Source organism: Falco punctatus (assembly GCF_963210335.1).
Source record: "Falco punctatus genome assembly, chromosome: 5".
NCBI classification, from domain to species: domain Eukaryota; kingdom Metazoa; phylum Chordata; class Aves; order Falconiformes; family Falconidae; genus Falco; species Falco punctatus.
In genome coordinates this window covers 79,297,024-79,303,407 of record NC_137584.1, presented here as the reverse complement: position 1 = coordinate 79,303,407, position 6,384 = coordinate 79,297,024, and positions in this window count along the sequence as shown.

The following is a 6,384-nucleotide window of genomic DNA, read 5'->3' as shown; positions in this document are numbered from 1 at the left end:
ACCATGTGCACACTAATGGCTTGCTCCTCTATTATCCCTTTTGATCAGACACAGGTGGACAACAAGGCTTCCTCCTTGTCTGTTGAAAAAGGTGCACACTGTTGTCAGGGTGATTATATCTAATTACATCCTGGTTAATTATCAGACATGAATAATTATAGCAGAGCTAGTCTCCTCCAGAGATAGGTGCATCTTCCAGATGTCACACTGCAGTCTCCACAGGGCAATTTCCCGAGACCTTTTGTTGGGATGTGCCGGCTGCAGGAAGGGGCTGCGGGGGAACTGCTGAGACCCACTGGCGACCAAACAGCCCAGTGGCCTCTGCTTGCCCTCCCTGACCTTACAGTTAACTGGGCTGGGTCACTTTCTGTTATTTATACTGGTAATAGGGTCACGCACCCCTACAGCCAGGTTCAGTGCTTGTGTGGGGGCAGATGGATGAAGGAAAATACCCCTCCTGCCACACAAACACTGGCACGCTGCTGGCCTGGCTACCGCCCAGCGCTTGAGCACAGCCATGTGCCACCACTGTCCCCTGTCCCCACGGCACTGTCCACCTCAGCCCAGCACAGGAGGTCCCAGGCCCTCTTCACAAAGTGGAAATCTGTCGTCTCCTGACAGAGTCCAAACACGGCTCTAAACCCCCCAACAAGAGTTCTTGTCACCTGAATTATTGTGCTGGCTTGGCTATCACAGCTAAGGTACTCCTTGTGTCTCCTCGTCTCATTTACTGGTTGATAGCTGATAGTTGGTAGATAGTTTCAGAGTATCATTTAGGCAAAACCTAAGTAAGGAACAAATACATAACATTTACGTTAATAATAGCAACGCCTGTCTCCAAGTCTAAAGTTGGGAGGGCTGTTGGTCCATGAGCTTGTGAGGTTAATTGAAATGTGACCAGATCTCCTTCAAACACAATCCTGTCTTCAAATGTGTTAGAGAGCCACCTATGGTGCGGATACTGAGGTGCCCGTTGTGCTGTGGGTATGTCAGTACGTGGCATTGCTCCCACTCTAGTGACATTTGCAAGATGTTTGGGTTTGCATGGCAAGGTTTTGGTGGCTGTGAGCTACAGGGGTGGCTTCTGTGAGAAGCTGCTAGAAGCTTCCCCTATGTCTAATGGAGCTCATGCCAGCCAGCTCCGAGATGGATCTGCCACTGGCCAAGGCCAAGCCCATCAGCCACGGTGGTGGCGCCTCTGGGATAATGTATTTAAGAAGGGGGGAAAGTTGCAGCGTGACTGGGTAACTGTAGCTGGGGAGAGGAGTGGGACTGTGTGAGAGCAGCAGCCCTGCAGCCCCCAGGCCAGGGCAGGAGCAGCAGGAGGGGCTCCAGGCCTGGAGCAGAGGTTCCCCCCAGCCCCTGGGGAAGCCCACGCTGAGGCAGGCTGTCCCCTCAGCCCCTGGAGCCCACGGAGGAGCAGATCCCACCCGCAGCCCATGGGGACCCCGCGCCGGAGCAGGGGGATGCCCGCAGGAGGCTGTGACCCCGTGGGCAGCCCGTGCTGGAGCAGCTCCTGGCAGGGCCTGTGGCCCAGCGGGGACCCACGCTGGGGCGGCGTGTTCATGAGGGGCTGCACCCTGTGGGGGGACCCACGCTGGGGCGGCGTGTTCATGAGGGGCTGCACCCTGTGGGGGGGACCCACGCTGGAGCGGCGTGTTCATGAGGGGCTGCACCCTGTGGGGGGGACCCGCGCTGTGAGTGTGAGGGGGCAGGAGCGGCAGGGACAGCGTGTGGGGGACTGACCCCAGCCCCATGCCCCACGTCCCTGCACTGCTGGGGGGAGCAGGGAGAGAAACCGGGATGGAAGCTGAGCCCGGGAAGAAGGGAGGGGTGGGGGAAGGTGTTTTTGAGAGGTGGTTTTATTTCCCATTATCCTACTCTGATCTGGTTGGTAATAAATTAAATTAATTTTTCCCCAAGTTGAGTCTGTTTTGCCCATGATGGTAATTGGTGAGCGATCCCCCTGTCCTTATCTCAACCCATGAGCTTTTCATTATATTTTCTCTCGCCTGTCCAGCTGAGGAGGGGAGTGATAGATAGACAGGGTATCTGGTGTCCAGCCAGGGACAGAAACCTGTGTCCCCAACCCTGCCCCCGTCCCATCCCAGAGTAATCCTCACCCTGTGTCTTGGTGGGCTAGATCAGGTATCAGCAATTATCTCACACCCCATGTGTTCATATAGCCCATGCCCATGCCCATGCCCTGCTCCTCACCTGCAGCTGGTTCTGTAAGGTCTCCTCAGCCTGGCTCTAGCTGTTCTCTGAAAGATGTGACTATCTTTGATAACCTGAAAATAGCAGAATAATTTTTTAAAAACTTCATCTATTGGATTTGGTGTAACACGACTGCTTTCACTTCACAGGCTACTCCAGACTCTGCACTGTGAACAAGAGCAATAAAGAAACCTGGCACAAGAAAGACCCTAGAAATTTACCTAAATAAATGCATGTTAAGCTTGCACAAGCTTATCAAATAACTTATATTAAAAACACTGAAATAGCTCATTTAATGCCATGATTGACTGGCTGTGAAGAGACATCAGAGACTTCTGTCATGTTTTCCTTGGTTCTTAACCCAAAATGTTACATCCTCATTGTCAAATAATGAAAAAAAAATGTAAAAAATGGAAGTAAAATAAAATAAAATAAAAGTTATCAGCTTCCTTCTGCTGATTCTGATATTCTTTTAACAATATAAATGTCAGGCCTTACTTTGAGCCTTAGTGTATCCTTGGGCTCAAAAGATCACCCACATTAACGTTTGAGTTTGGATCTGAGGTGTGTTTTTTACCCATTTCTCCCTGTTTCCCATGTACCATGTTTGGTTCACAGTGCGGAGTGTTCATTTCGATCAGCTGGTGCACTTCCACCGGGTGAAAAGAAACCACAGGACACCCCCAGGGAGTGTGACTGACCAGCTGCTGCTGCTGAAGGTCTGGTCTGTGAGATCAGGGCAGGTCTAGTCCTGTGTTAGAGCCCCAGAGGCACGTAGCGTGGGTGGTGGGTCCCCTGCAACCGCCGCTCGCTCCACCAGCCCGCTCCCATCATGACAAATCGCTTGCTGCTACAGGCTTAGCAACCAGTGTCTGATGGCATTGAGGCCAATGATATGTGTGCAAAATATTTTCTGTTCTTAATCATCTCTGAAATTGCTACTTTTTCAGTTCATTCACTCCTCTCTTACTCCTGATTTGTAACACAGGCCAAACAGGCTTTGTATTTGCTAGCTGCATATCACAACCCACCTTTACAATATTTATACCATATCACCTCTTCTTCACCATGTTTTAAAAAGTAAACAATCCAGTCTTTCCAGTCTCTTCTCACATGGGAAATTTCACATGTCCTTTTCCATTCCTGTCACCTTTCTCTGAACTCTGTCTTGCTTTGGTGCAGGCTTCTTGTGAAGCTTCAGAGTGTTGGGTGACCAGTTCTGCATATGTTATTCCAAATGTGAATGCATCATCGACTTACATTATTAATTGCTTGTATTTTACACATTATTCTCTATCCTGTTCCCTTTTGCAGTCTAACGTCTTGCCTGACCAATAAATTAGAGCTGTGCTTTGCATCCAAATGATCATTGAGCCATCCATGGTGACACTCAGCTGCCTTTCCCAAGCCACTGCAGGTAATTGAGAGCCCTGTAAGGCATACGAGCACATCCATTTTTTTCTCCCCTTCAGTGTGCAACACTTTGTCTGAACAGAGCTGAACTTTGCCTGACACCGTGTCACCCATTCATCTATTTGGATTAGGTGCCTCTGAAGCTTCTCACAGCCTTTTCAGAATTCAACTAATTCTGTATTCTTTGCAGATTTGGTGGATTTACAGCCACCTTTTCCAGATCTTTCCTGAATATCTTGAGCAACCCAGGAGGCAGTAGAACCTTAAATAACCTGAAAGGCAAATTTTTGCCATGATGAAACATAGATATGTAAACCCACATTTTGTTTCCTACATCGGAGGTAATTAAAACACTTCTATGAGCAAACGTTATATGGGACTTTCCCCCCCCCCCTTTTTTTTTTTTACCTCACTCCTCCCTCAGTATCCAGGGCTGTCCTACCCCTGTAGATGCAAGCAGAGAAAACAAGAATCCATTAAGGTCGGCAAGAGGAGGAATCTTCCCCCAAGATCACTCCAAAAAACTGTGGTTCCCAGTGGTATTCACTAACAAACAGCCCTATGCCTCCTAGGGGCAATTTTCTTTTATTCTATTGTAATTAAAACATCACCATTTTCCTTTATTCTTCTGTCAGCCCACATTTGCCTGAGGTTTCAGGAGCACCGTGTGTCTGTCCCTATTTTTTACTTCTGTTTTATTTTGAGGGAAGAACAGTGCATGAGATGGCGTTGCCCAAGAGTCGCAGACTCAAATGTGGCAAAGAGAAGAGGGACAGGAAAGGTGCCAAGCATGAATTAAGTCTGCATTCTGCCAGAACAATGCCGCATCGTACAGACGTGTCCTGGAGCACACAGCACCCTAGTGATAATTTCACAGAATTAATTTTCCCAAAATGAAAAAAAAAAAAAGGCAACAGCACAGAAAGGATGAGGCAAATTACCAACACTAATCAGTCTCCCTCTCTCTCTTCCCTTTCCCCTTGTATGATAATTATGATAATTAACAAGCTAACAAGCTTCTAGTAAAAACAGTTCCAGAATCTCAATGTATAATTAATATTTACATCCATAACAAGTTGTCATTTATGGTGCATGTTGATTTTCTTTTTTCAAAAGAAACTGCGCTTTACACTCAGAAAAGAAAAATCCTTTGAGAACACGCACTAAAAGGCATCCTAAATTCAGAAACCTTGTCCTCATTTGCTATTTATTTATGCAGGGATATGGAAGTGTTTTAACATCTGGGTTTCTTACAAATTATGAGTGCACATATGTAAACAGATGCAGTTTCCTTATTTTTGTTCACAGAAGAGAAGGCCACAAATCCACCACCATACTCAAAACCAGAAAACAGATGCATCCACAATGGACTTGTGTTTCAGGTGGGTCCATGCACATAAACGTGCATCATTATTTAGTGACCTGTAAAGCCAAGTTCAGATGACCAGTCATTTGCAGAAATAATGGGTCCTTAGTATGCAAAATTCTGCTGCTTGTTATTGCATGTTTTCTCCAGTATTCCACCTGATGGGGAATATGGAGCAGGAGGCAAATACTTCACTAAAATAGGATCAAATTTCTGTGCTTATGTAGGGTGGGAGCCGTGCTCCGATACCACAGTGATGATGGAGAAGAGTTGCACAGAGAAGTAACAGTCAACAGCCACTTCTCTTTGAGTATAAAAGCATCACCCGTGGGCAGCTGGGTAAACTGGCTGCAACAAACACCTTAAAATAGCGGTTTTTGTTTTACAGCAATAATGTTTTATAACCTGAGAAATAAGAATGGTACTATCTTAAGGCCAGGTGCCAACTGAGTTCTTCTCAATCCATCCGTATGCAATGGCTCTTGACTCACCCTATGGCAAACTGCTGTCCTCAGACTCTCACAACACAATGGAACACGATAGCACTTCAAAGCAGAAACTGGAGACAGGACAATGATTTACGTGGCATCAATAGGTTAAACGATGAAGCAAATCTCTATGGAGATACAGAGAAGAGAAGCAATGGGAGATACAGCCAAGAAAATTTCTGGGAAGACTTACTGTGCTTATTCATTAATATTTGATCCAACAACATATGTTCTTTGGCCAGCTGGTTTTCAGGTTTTGTTTTTCCCACAAGTGCAATCATCAAAGGAAGCATGGGCGGTGGGGTGAAGGGCTTGTTCCACCAGCCCAGCCCTAGGGCAGGGACAATGCTGCTGCAGGGCAGGAGCCCAGTCATCCGCTAGGTCCCTCTGATGGAGACCACAGCCCGTGCTCCTGGGGCATCTGCTTGGCAGAAGGATTGGGAGCTGGGAACAAGGGGAAGAAAAAGGGAGGGAATACACACCTGGTAAACTAGGGTGGCTTTGATTCTTTCTAAGATGCAAGTATTCAAGAAAAGGAAAGGCACTATAAATATCCACAGCTGAGAGAGAAACTCATAGAAGCATCCAACTTCAGAAGGCAGTCAACACTTTTTATTTAAGTTGGAACTGAAGGTAGATTTCTATGAAAGTGAAGTTGGACCTGAATTCTGGCATTACTTCTTTGCTAGATGAGACAAAACATGTGGTCTAGATACAGAGTCAAGTCCACAGAACCTGAACTAATTAAAATAATTAATTAAATCAGCTGCTTACATCCCAGCTCTGGAGGTGTGCTTCAGTAGTCATCTACACCAAGTCATTATTTTTTACAATATCTCATGGGAAGAAATGAAAGAGTCATGAACTTGTGCTTCTTCCAAAGTGCTGTGCAGACAGATC